Raw genomic sequence first — 13,066 nt, forward strand, 5'->3', positions numbered from 1 at the left:
CAGTGCTACTTCAAACAACAGCTTGAAGAGTATTCTACAGATCACTGTACCAATGTATTCAGACAGAAGAAAAAGCTAAGAAAGCTTTTTTCAGTGACTTCATCCCATTTTATCTAACTACATAGTGCCATACCTGGTAGTTATGTTAACTACTTTAACTAGTAAAGCACAAGGTCTTTACTTTCTCTTTTCTATCTCCACTGTTTTTCAAAACACATGACATGAAAGAAGCTATATGAACATGCCTTGAATTGTTTATCTTAAAAATGTGACTGTTCTGCACCAGTAATATGAAAAGGTACGTTAGTTGGCCATTATTGTTTTGTTATCTTTTGATAAATAGCTCACTACATATGGTAAACAAGAGTGGCTGGCTTGGGTATATAAAGAAACAAAGTATAAACCTCACTATTTTCCCAAGTTCCACAAGAGAAAAAGGAGATAGCTCTGTAGCTGTCACCAGGAAAAATGAACAACATTACTGTTGATGTTTCCACATTCATTCCTATGTCTGGTGAATGTTATATATCTGAACTCAGTCATGAGAAGAAGTGTTTCAAAGTAAATATTAACAGTTTATAAAACCAAATCAATGAGCCAAATTTCCTGTTGAAATAGCCCTAAGAGTGAACTTCTGTTTTTAAAAAATATTTCAAATGTCAAAGTGTGTGCTTACAATGGACTCTCTGAAGCTGAGTATACTATGTAATTGTTTTACCATGCTAAAAAAAATAATAGTAAAACAAAGGACAAACAAAATCCTTCTAAGTAATTCACTTGAATTCAGTGATCTAAGGAAAATGGAGCAAATACTCCAGCTGGTTTAAAATGTCAGAGCTGCAACTACTCCAAGGGAGCAGTGAAAGTCTACATCAGCTGGGAATAACCCTCAACACAAAAATGGTCATGAACAGGGACAGGTCAATATTCAGTTCTGCTGGCAAAGGACCCTTCTGTTACACTCGTCCTTACACAAATTTTGGATCAATGTCTTCAAAATTCAGCATTTCAAAAGGTAAATGAAAAATATATTTTCTAATAAAAAGCTATTGCTACCTGAATTACTTGGACATGCAATAGAAAAATTATGAAAGATATTTAAAGGAGATGTTTAAATACAGACTGGAAATATGAAACTGAACATTAATTAATTAGATTGTAGGGTCTTCTGTTGCTTTAGCCTCTGTATTACCATGCAGTCTTTGTTTACTGCCATTTATCTTCTTTGTTTGATGACATTTGACTAATAAATACATTGATGAATTGCATCTGTAAATGCCATCCATACATCACAAAAATAGGATGTACTCACTGCTTCTGGCACACTGAAGCTAAAAGATTTTGTTTTATTTGAAGTTTCAGTACTTAACAAAGGAAATATTACTGCTCTGCTGGATAAATTTCCTGATTTTTATTTTAATTTTCAGTGAGCAAACAGCTGCAGAATAATGTGACTTAATGAAGCATTTCTAATAAAATCCTGCAGAAGATAAAACAGAGGCACAGAACCACTTGCTCACTGATAGTTGTATCATTCAGAATAATTTTTCAAGATGGTGATCACATTTCTGTGTAGATGAGTATTAGGTATTGTAATTTTCAGTCTTCCAAGTCAGTGATTTCCTTTGGTGAGATAACTAGTTAGCATTGTAGCATTACTTATTTATAGTAAGCAAAACATACAACATAACAAATGTAACATCTTTCTAGTACATTATTTAGGTTTTACACTGGTTGGTAAGTAGCAACACAGACAGCAATAGATCTTGGTGTGAAAATGCTCAGATCTGAAAAACTTCATGGTTATATTTTGCTTACCAAAAACATACTGCCTGTATTTGTAAAGATGTCCTTTATCAAGTCTGTCATCACTTCTGATGAAATCATGAAACTTCTTGGCTGCTACATTTTTCTCTGCCATAACAATTCAGTATAAAGTATTATTTGCTTTATGTAAATCTGATAGGGCTCAATGAATCATCACTTTGCAACCTGCCGGTAAAACAATCTCCAATATCCATCTGTACACACATCTATTTACTTTCATTCAGAACAAGTTTTTCATGCATTCCCCACCAGAATAATCAAGTGCACTACAGGCATCTACACGTAAAGCTGAGATCCCTCAGATCATGAGGCAGGTAAAAAAGTTACCCTGTGTCCAGTGTGATTAAAAGTCCTGGCAGCTTAGTCATCATTCTCTGATTAAAACAGCAAGACTGAATCAAGATTTTATCTCAGTCACCCACTACCATCAGTGTATCTAAAGCTAATACCACATTTTTGAGGGATCTTCTATATACCAAAAGATACACAGAACCAGTGAGTAGTAAATCTGATTTGCTGTATCAACTGAGCAAAGCTTTCCACTGAAATTACAGTACTGAGATAGTTTACATTTATAAGAACAACTACTGGAAATTGGGACTATGTGAAACAAAACCCACATGGTTTTCAATACTGCCTCAGCAGCATCAGCTCTCTGAAATAAAATATTAACAGTGAAATTTATAAGAATTACTTTACTACTGTTAATTATACATTCACAAAACAATTTAGGCATCAGTATGAGACGACAGCCCAATTAATGTGAAAAAGTATAATGAAACTTGCACCTTTGCCACCTCAGTTAAAAATATCTGAGTATGTGCTCTTTTCCAACTTCAGCTAAGCTATCCTCTTAGCATCACTGAACTATGTTTCAAGTGTGTACCCAGCACTACAGGAAAGAATCTTAATTTCTCAATTTGACTTAAATTAGCCCATAAAGTAGCTTTAAAGTGTTAAACATATGGTAGGCTGAACACTAAAGTCTGAAACTAGTTGGTAAGACAGAGAAACCAGATAACAATTATCATTTAGTCAATAGTAATTTAAATGTATCCACTGTGGTGCAAAGACCCTATGACCTGGAGTCCTTTATGGGGTTTTAGAGAAAGGAGTTGAGTATGTTTATTATTTAAATTGACAGTTCTGCAGGAGTCAAAGCACGCTTCTTTAAATGCTGAGCCAGTGTCTGCTGGGAGCAGGGTGGTAGAACTGAGGTACTTAAAAAAAAAAAAAAACAACTGATAAGCTCCAAGCAAAAGCTGGAAAGAGAGAACTGTAGCTACACATATAATTTAAGATGCTTTAAGCATTTTAACTCCCATAGGAACGAAACACAGAAAAGCCACGCGTGGCAACCCCTAACAGGGCAGTGCAAGCTCTTGCTCTTTATTCTTTGCATTGATACATTGGTGTCCGATCCTACAGCTCCACAGGAATAAAGCAGGTTATTTTAAAACTTTCTCTGCAAAAGCAACGTGGATAGACAAGGTATGTCTCATACTATATATGCACAATTTGAAGAGCACTACCCAAAGAAAGAAACGGAGCCACGAATCTTCCCTTTAACGCGTTTTTTGCTTGTTTGTTTTGTTTTTAGAGGACGCATAAAGCAACTACCGGCTCTTCTAGCCGTTCTCTTGCAGGCGGCTGATAAAGCGTCCGGGCACAGAAACCCCCAAGTGCCCGAAGGTCCTGAGAGTTAGCGACCACCCGTTCCATAAAAGTTGAAAACCAGGTGGATTCCCCTGCTCCCCTCTCCGCTCTGCTGAACTAATATTTTAAGTAAAATCAAAGAAAAATAAAAGGGAAAACAAAAGCCTTGAGAATCACCCAGCGAAAAGCTGTAGCCGGCTGCTCCAGGTGCCCAGCAGAAGGACGGCAAAGCAGCTCTTCTCCACATGCGGCTTCGTCCGACTTCAGGGCAGCGGGAGGGCGCAGCCCGCGGCAGCCGCCCCGCACACCCCACACCTGGCCCCGCCGGCCGCGCAGGTATCGCCCCACCAGCGCCCAGACAGACACACGACCCAGAAGCGCTCCGCTCACCTACCTGCAGTCCCGATTCTCGCTAGAAATGCCTAGCGATCGGCCGCCTCCCGTCCGGGGGGAGCTCCAGCCTTACCGCCCGGGCATCGCCGGCACACGCCCCGCGCCCCGCCAGCGCTCGGGGCATGGAGCGGCGCCGCGCTCCGCTCGGCTCCGCTCGGCTCGGCTGGGGCAGCAGCCGTCCGCGGGGCCCGGCTCGCTCACCCCGCCTCTCTGGGAATACACCAGGAATCCGGCTAAGAGACGCTAGAGGAACGGTAAAGTAACTGGGAATGGAGAGGAGACTTGGGGTGCTTCTTGTGCACGATTTCAGAGTATTAAAAAAAGAAAAAAATAGAGAGGACGAAGTATGGTTGAGCTAATGGAAAAGCGGAGATGGGTAAGTCCTGCAGCCCAGTACGGCTCCGGCCCCTACGCCAGCTGCGAGTGGTCCCGATTCAGCCCCGCCGGCAGAGGAAGGAGGAGAAGCCGGCGCGTCCTGCAGCAGTCCCTCCGTTAGAGCATCTCTGATTGGTGTGCCTTCCACACACAGCACGACTTCCCCCTCCAGCTGCCTCCTTCTCTCTCTTGGGAAAAGTAATTGGAGAGCGAGAGCTTCACCTTCAGCAGCAGCAGCAGCAGCCTCCCGCGCCCAGCCTGCGCGCACCGCACCGCACCGCGGAAGGGCGCGGAGACGCCCCGGGCGCCCGGACACACAGAGGCAGTTCCAAGCGCGCCCTCCGCGGCGGGGGGGAGGGAGGAGGTGGAGGGAGGTGGGGAGAGGGAGAGAGAGAGACGCCCTTCTCCTCCCCCGTATTTATCCGGCCACTCGGGGCTCTCCTCCCCAGCCCTTGCGAGGGAGCGGGTCCCAGCGGCCGCCGCTCTGTCTGACCGAGCAGCGCTCTCCGCCCCCGCACGCTGGGGCTTGGGCTTGGGCCGCCTCCCTCCGCCGCCCGCTCCGCTCCGCAGCGCAGCTCTCCCTTCCCCTCCCCTGCCCTCCCTTCTCTCCGCTCCGCTCCGAGCGGCGGGGCGGGGGTGCGAAGTTGACGCCCAGGCGCGTGTGGCCGGGGAGATCCCCGCGGACCCGGGGCGGCCCCGCCGCGCTCCCCGGGACCCCTCTGGCCCTGCGGTGCGAGGCTGGGGCAGCGGGCCGGGAGGGAGCAGAGGGGCCGGGCCGGGCAGGGCAGCTGCCCCGGGGAAGGGGGACCGCGGCCGCCGGAGCAGGGGCAGGAGGGACGCGGCGGCGCCGGCGGCAGCCAAAAACTGGACTGTGTCTCCCTCCAGAGGGAGAAGGGAGACACGCACGGCAGCTCCGGCGGCGGGAAAGCCGAGGACTCGGCCGGGCCCCGCTTCCCTGGGCGCTGGGGTGCCGAGCTTGGCCCCTGTACCTGCGCTCCAGAGGTAGTGAGTAAAGGTAACACGGCCAGGTGCCAAAGACCTCTTATTTCTCTTAAGACAGCTTTAAAGACGGGTGGCGGGTCGTGGTTGTCTGCCACGACTATTGAATAATAAGGGGAAATTTGCTGAGCAAGGATAATTAAAAGCAGAGTATTACAGTTTATTTTGCTGTGTTCTCTGCCGTTCAAAAGGTGGTGCAGAGAAGTGGAGGAGAGAGCTAAAAGAGGTGAGAAAGAAACCTTGTTTGTTACAGTGACATCAGTCCAGTCCTCAGTTTTGTCCTGTAATTCCGGTCTACTCCTAGATTAAATGGGGATGAATGCATGCAGCATTGAGAAGTACTGATATATCTGATCATCTGTTGGGGTTTTTTTGCAATTCTACAAGCTAGTGTAATGGCCAGTTTTCAGAAAAGAACCTTTACCTTTGTTACCACATCTTACCTGATGTTCAAAATCAACTGTCAGAAACAGACGAGGGAAGGGTTCTCTTCTTGTTATTGTCCACGCTAGAGTTCTTCCATGCAAGCAAGCATCTGTAGACTGTTTGAATTTTTTTTTTCGAAAGCAGACCTAAAGATCCATACAGTCAAAAAAACAAAAAAAGGTGGGGGGGCAAAATGAAGACTTAAAGTGGACTACTCTGCATGCAGTGATGCAGCTGTAGGATGAAATACAAAGAGGCTGGTATTGAAAGGGCAAGTTAAAAGTAGCCTGGTATGTGACTGTCACAAGCACAGTTGCAGAAAGCACTGCAGTACACACACATGCCGGATGCTGACTGCAGCTGAATTAAAAGGCTGCTGGTTGTAAAGGCAAATATGATCTTGTCTCATTCATTGGAAGCTGATACAATAACTTTAGAATTTCCCTGTTTGGTAACCATGTTTCTAGATTTGCAGACAGCTAAAAAATAATTTAGATGGAACTGGAAAAAGCCAAGATTGTGCTGCTATCGGCACCACAATTTCAGGATAAGAGATAGATCTAAACTCAAGTCGATCCACAGGGACTGGATGCTCATGCCCCACCAATTCCAAATGACCAGGGGTCCTGAATACATAGTGGAAAGGGTAATCTTTCCAGCTCCCTGCCTCAGTGTAGGACCATAGGTATTGCTACTCCATGAAATGCAGTGAAAGCACACCAAAAATACAACTAGAGCAGCAAAAATGCAACTACAGCAGCTGTGCAGTGGAGATGTGGCGAACACCCTGTTGCTTTAGGAGCACATATGTCTATTTTACCTGCATGTACCATTACACTCAAGCTGACTGCATGTTGTAAGACCAGAGCAACTTGGTGGTTTCATGTTGGTGTCCTGCTGTTGCAGAAAACTGGTAAATACATCTGTAGACACAGAACTCTTATCACCATGTTGAAACAAACAAGTCCTATGCAAACAACCAAAGAAGAAGTAGCAGACAAAGCAGTAAGCTGACCTGTTTAAAACCCAAGAATTTTGTCAGTGAAAGTATTGAAAAATGTGGGTTTTGTTTATGTCATGATGCTGCTGCACATGAGCAGTTCCAAATCTCCTCGCAGAACATCTGAATATCTGGACAAATCTGCAGTACTCACACACAGCTTGTGTGACACCATGCAGATGAAAGCATGTCCTGAAAGACATGCTTTCAGAAAGCTTCTCCGCTTGCTTTCATGGTATGGTCAACACTCCTGGGAAGAACTGAAACGATCTGTTGCACCTACAGAGTGCAGCTGGTTTTACAGATGCTTACTTGGTAAGCCTGACTCATCTCCAAAGGTGCCTTTGTACACGCTGCACATTCACAATATGATAAATTCACCATGTTATGGAAACACCAGATTGGCACTCTTTGTCTTACACAGCCTGTATTTATATTTTTCAGATTGAAAAATCCCCAGCTGAATACTGTGGCACAATGTAGTTATGAACACAATTATTACATGAATGTTCTCTTTTTATTCCTTCAGCTAGTTTCATTTTTGAGTTAGTGTCACTTTCTTACTTTTCATCAATGTGTAGGTGTCTTCCACATGCTAAAAGGCAAGCATAATATATGAAAATGGGCACTGGCATTTGCAACAGGTGTAGTATTTGGAACAACTTCAGCATTTCCATTTCAAGGTCAATAGCACAGCATAAAAATCAGGAAAGTAAAAACTTGTTTCTGACTAGTTATGTGTGGATCTGGTGTGTATATCTTTTAAACACTAATTTTACTCAGAAACATGCATGTTCTGAGCTGCTAAGTAGAAAAAATGGGAAATCTATATTTGATAGCCACATGTAGATTAGTCTCTAAGAATTTACACCAATGTCAGTACTGTCAGTACTGTTAATTATATAGTTTTGCTCCTTTATCTTTCTGAAGACACTCCTCCCCTCCCACCACTCACCATGCTACTAATCTAAACTAGCTAAAAGTGCCAGTTTTGGCACTGCTTTTCATTTTAGCAGCTCAGACCACAGTGCTCACCAGGAATGCCTCAGTGTAAGGAGATATACAGTGATGTAGAGCCTGATGTACAGCAGCATCCTACAGTATTCCTTTATTGCCATCCCATAAAGCTGGGGAAGGGGAAGCAAGGATCTCCAATGTCAGCTGCAGTAAACTATTTGTGGTTATCATCCTGACACTGTGTGAGCTGAGGCAGTCCAACAGTGCCTACAAGTCCCCTTTACAATGTGTGTACAGATACCCAAACACACAACCATGTTTTTATCACAGGTGAGAATCTGCTCCGCTAGATTTAAGTTCTTTATAAGCTCTGCAACATTCCAGATGTTCACATACAAAAATAAAAGTAATTGACTCCTGAAAAGCTGATGGAAATGAAAAGATGATGGAGCAAAGTTATTCTGGGGTTCCCTAATAAGTCTCCCATAGGCATTTACTAAAATCATGCTGGGAATTGCATTTTGAAGAAAAAAAGGTTTTTAACTAGCATGCTGGAATGATCATTGATCTTTCAAAGCTTCCACATAAAATGGAAAACCTGACTGCAAAACAATTACAGAAAGTAACCAGTCTTTTTCTTTCTACAACATTTAAGTTATACAGATAAACACTATGTTGTGGGGGTTTTGTACCATTTAAAACAATTCTTCTAAGATATAAATCACATGTATGCTTGTTCATGCTAACATAAATGCTGCTTGTGCATGCCAATATAAATGCTGCAGAGTAATGACAACTTCCAGGATGGGGAAAAATAAAAACAATAACAATAACAAAGAAAAAGGAAAGAAAAACGACCCACAGATACATGTATATTCAAAGTAATTTGGGGAGCAAGACTTCATTGCTTTCATTCAAGAGGAGAGAATGCTGGGAATCAGGGAGAAAATGGGTTGAAAGGGATTTCTGGAAGTCTTTCCAGCTCAGTCATGCATGGGCCAACTTCAAAGTTAAATCAGGTTGCTTAGGGCTGTGTCCAATGGTATCAGATACCTCCAAGGAGGAATTGTGGCTGCTACTCTCTTTGTCCCTTTTCCAGCCTTTGACCTCCCTTACTGGAAAGGTTTTCCTTCCTTACATCCAAACAAATTTCTCTGAATTTCTCTTTTTGCCTTTTGTGTCAGTTTCCTCAGCCCTTTCTATGCACTTCCAAGAAGCCTCTGGCTCCATTTTCCCTGTCACCATCCACATGCTGTTGAGTACAGCACTTATTTCTCCTTTTCCTTCTTTAAAGGGCCTGAGCAAACACAGCTACCGGTTTTCTCATATGTCATGCCTTCACCACTGCTAGGACACCTGATCATCTTGTTCACCAGCATCTCCAGGCATTTTTCTGCAAGAATGTTTGCTGGATAGTGCTAGAGGCTTGTACTGTTGCCTGGGGTTATTCTGTCCCAGGTGCTGGACTTGCATTTGTCTTTCAACATGATGAGGTTTCTTTGAGCTCAATTCTCCAGCCTGTTTTCAGTCTTCTGAGCAGCAGCCTTGTCCTCCAGTGTATTGACAGCTCCCAGCATCTCAGTATCACCTGCTGGGAGAGTTTGCCACTGTCACCCAAGTTGCTGGTGAGGACTGTCAGCAGTTCAGCTCCAGTCCTGCTCTTGGGGAAATACCACTGGTGACCAGCCACTGCTCTTCAAGCCTTGCAGTTCCATCAATCTCCACCCATTTTTTAAACTACCCACCCAGCCTAGGTCTGCCCAGTTTGGCTATAAGGATGTTGTGGTATGCAATGCCAAAAGCCTAACTGGTCAGGGTAAACACCCACTGCTCTTCCCCAGACAGACAGCCATTTCCTTGTAGAAGGCAATTGTATTGGTCAGGCAGAATTTGCCTCTACTAAATCCACACTGGCTATTCCAAATCACCTCCTTGCCCTTCATGCATGTGGAAATTACTTCCAGGAGAATTTTCTCTATAAACTTCCTGCAAAATAACCTGTGGTTCCCACATCCTCCATCTTGACTTATTGAAATTGGACATATTTACTATTTTTCCAATTATTTGGGATCTTCTCTTGTCACCATGATCATTTGCAGATGTTAGAGAGTGGTCTCATAATGACATCAGCCCACTCCCTTGGGGCATTTGGACACCCCTGGTGCCACAGACAGTCCCACAGTCTGTCTGCTTTGCTTAGATGGTGCCTACTGATCATCGCCTATCAGGAGCAATGCTTTACTCCCCCAAACGCACAAAGAAACCCTCAGATGAATGCTGTTTGTCTGATTTACCCCATGGAATATCACATGATCAGGTCTGATGCTATTTCATCAAAAAGAGTAAAATCCCCCAGACTCTGAGAACTGTAGCTATTTTGAAATATAAATGTGCTTCTTCCTTATACTTTTATACTTATACTTCTTCCTTATACTTTCTTATACTAAAGCACCTAAGCTCCCTAAAGAGGAAAGAATTAAAAACCTGCTCTCCTCATTTCTCATTTGCTACCTCCTGACAAGTCACTGCTGAGCTTTTTAGATCTTTTATCATCATGAGGCACCTTACTTTCTCTATGCATTTGAGACCCTGTGCTGCCAGGCATAGCTTCTGAATCTTGCTCTGGGTGAAGCACATACAAAAATGTTAGGTGTTGCAGTATTTTATGCCATGGCTTCTACATTTCTTTTGGAATCTAGACTGTAATCCCTGTGAAAAGCAGGGAAAAAAAAAAAAACACCAGAAGAGTTCAGTTCAAAAGTAGAACAATATTTGGCCTCTTCACCTTTTGCATTTAGTCTTAAATTTTCTTTTTAACCTGTTATTGACTTAGCTGTATTATATATTTCATAAGTAACAGGTCTGAGCTTTTTTACATCTAAAGGAGGACTCCATGGGCCAAACACTTGGGGGTGCCTATGGGGCTTTATTGCACAGCAAAGTTGTAAATGACAAGAATATTAAGTGTAGTACCATCTTCTTATTTGAGATAGAGTAAGTATTATTCACATGTTTAGGAAAAGCCTCAAACTATTCCAGAGGGCAATATCAGCCATTTTCCCTCCTTTTTTCTTTAGATACCAACAAGTTTTCTTCTAAAACATCCCTCCACCTGCATCTGTGGGACTGGAAACAGGAAATAGAAACAATCACTAAATCAGGCATCCAGAGAAAGAAAAAGAAACAAGTAAAAGAATGAAATCAGTACCAAAAGTGTTCTAAATTTGGGTTACTCTATTACAGAGGTCATTAGTGCATACATTTTTCTTAATTTGATACCATATGAGAGTTCCTATTTTCCTGTGTATCAAAAAGCACCAACTCTTGCAGTTATGCTACAAAGAACTCCAAAATTAATCAATGTTTTATCCTTGGTTATAAGTAGATTTTGTTACAATTTTACATTAAAGATTACATTATAGACAAAATAGGAAACAAAGCAGACCTTCTTACCTAATGATTTTCAAAATTCAATTTTGAAATAAATATAATTATTTTCAAAAACATGTATTGCATATATTTTCATCAAGGTTACCTTGTGAAAACAGAAGATTAGACAGACCAATGTAAGTAGGTAAGTAAGATCAATGTGATTTAACAAAACAAATCATACTTATTTTTGTCTGAAACGTCTTTACCAAGGGCAACATGTGTTGGCAGACTTGTGAATTCATCTACAAAAAGGATTAGGCTTCACTGTAAACATTCATAGTGCCATTTATTTATCTCATAATGCAGCATTTTTTAATCTGCACAGTGTTGTTTTAAAAACAGGCATTGCACTTTCTGGTAAAAGAGGTATCAAAACTTACTAGCCCAGTAACTCAGTTCCTTCCAGGCTAGAGATAAATTAAGGCATGGTCAGATTGTTTGCTGAAAAACAAGAGGTCACCCTGATTATTTTTCCCCTGTTTAATAGTTACAGTATCATCCATATTTCAGGAAGTAAGTTTAGTGAAAGGTAAAGTATGTTGAATAATTAAATAGGAATAAGTTGTAGTGTTCCCCAGTATTTCTTTCTGATTTAAAATCTTTTTTTCTCTAAGTTTTAACCTATGTTTTAATAAAGGAAGAGGGGAAAAATGCACTCAGGTTTGTGTATGTGCATTAAAAAACCTTACAAGATGGCCTAAAGGTTGTTGAAGACTTTGCATTTTATGATGTTTTAATAGTAAGGCAAGCAGATGTATTTTTATATCATCTTTCTGCATACTGAGTACAGGATATGTGGAGCTTTTCAAAAGTCAAGAGCAGAAGAAGTAGTATTATTTAGAATATTACCATATTTATTCCAAAACAGCCTTGCTCTGAGAGGGGGAAGTGGGCAGTGGAGAACAGGATGGGACCAAAACATGAATAGAAAGCGATCATTTTTAAATGCTCTGAATTGCAGATTTCAAGATATTTTCAAATGCATGACCAAAAGGAAGCACTTCTTTTTTTGAGAGAGAGAACTAAAGAGCATTTCAGCTTGACTGAAGATAATCAACTATCAATTCAGCATGAAAAAAAATGCCTCTGATTAATACAGAATCAAATACACCCAGTCCACATAAATAAAAGATTACATTATCTATTTAGAATTACTATACCTTTCAATCAGATTTCAAATGTGGAGCTAATGGATTATATAGTTAATAGTCTGCATATAAGTAATTTATCTTGTGTAAATACGGCAGAAAATTATATATACCTAAAGAGAATTAAGGCTTCTTAGATCTTAGGATGTGCAGGATTAGGAGGTCAGGCTGACTGAGTTTTGCCTTCTCTCTCAAGCCTTTCCTCCTTCATCACATACATGGCAGGAAAAGCTAAAGGATGTGTGCCTTTGAATTTTCCTGCTTTTATGGCTCTCATTGACAGATTCCTTTGAAAAAGTAGTAGGCAGCCTTTTTAGAACTTAGACTACATGAGAGCAGAGCACTGTGATGCTGTGGTGGTGCTCAGAAGTCTTCATGTGTGCCTCTCTCCAGTGCTAGAATTAATTCCACCCTCACCTGACCAAAGTGAAATTAGTTTCTTGTTACCCATGCTAAACAGTCACTTGTGGATGGGCATAAATGACACCACCTGACTCGTGCATGCCCTGCCTGGCATTCATCATCCTGCCAAAACATTTACCCTAGAGACTGAGTGCCTCGCTTCTGGCCAAGTTGCAGAACTCCACCACCTGCCAGATTGTCTCACATAGCAAGTCAGTTCAAATTTCCATTTCTTTCTCACCCACAGAACATGGTAAACATAGCATAAGCATCTTGGATTGATCTTGGATGTGTGTAATTCTCATTTTCCAAAACACAGCCCAAATATAATGTAAGGATGATAAGCAGTTAGGGAGTTCTAGATCCTTGGGCATATATCTTGTATGGTCATGAAAATAATTTTGACATTTTCGTTCTGACCAATGATTAATCATGTATAGTTTTCTTCTAA

General features: G+C 42.0%; 1 protein-coding gene across 2 annotated transcripts in view; it reads right to left on the minus strand.

The window, feature by feature from the left end:
• The window catches only part of TAFA2 (TAFA chemokine like family member 2), a 185,423-nt gene extending 180,646 nt beyond the window's left edge, over positions 1-4,777 (minus strand). The window contains exon 1 of one of the 2 annotated variants that reach the window (XR_010438646.1): positions 3,878-4,775. The gene's annotated coding sequence lies outside the window, so the exon portion shown is untranslated. Of the gene's footprint in view, positions 1-3,877 lie in introns of both variants that reach the window. The other variant, XM_064701843.1, reaches the window with a different exon arrangement.
• Between the last annotated feature and the right edge of the window lie 8,289 nt (positions 4,778-13,066).

The sequence above is a fragment of the Zonotrichia leucophrys genome, chromosome 1A, assembly GCF_028769735.1.
Source record: "Zonotrichia leucophrys gambelii isolate GWCS_2022_RI chromosome 1A, RI_Zleu_2.0, whole genome shotgun sequence".
NCBI lineage: Eukaryota > Metazoa > Chordata > Aves > Passeriformes > Passerellidae > Zonotrichia > Zonotrichia leucophrys.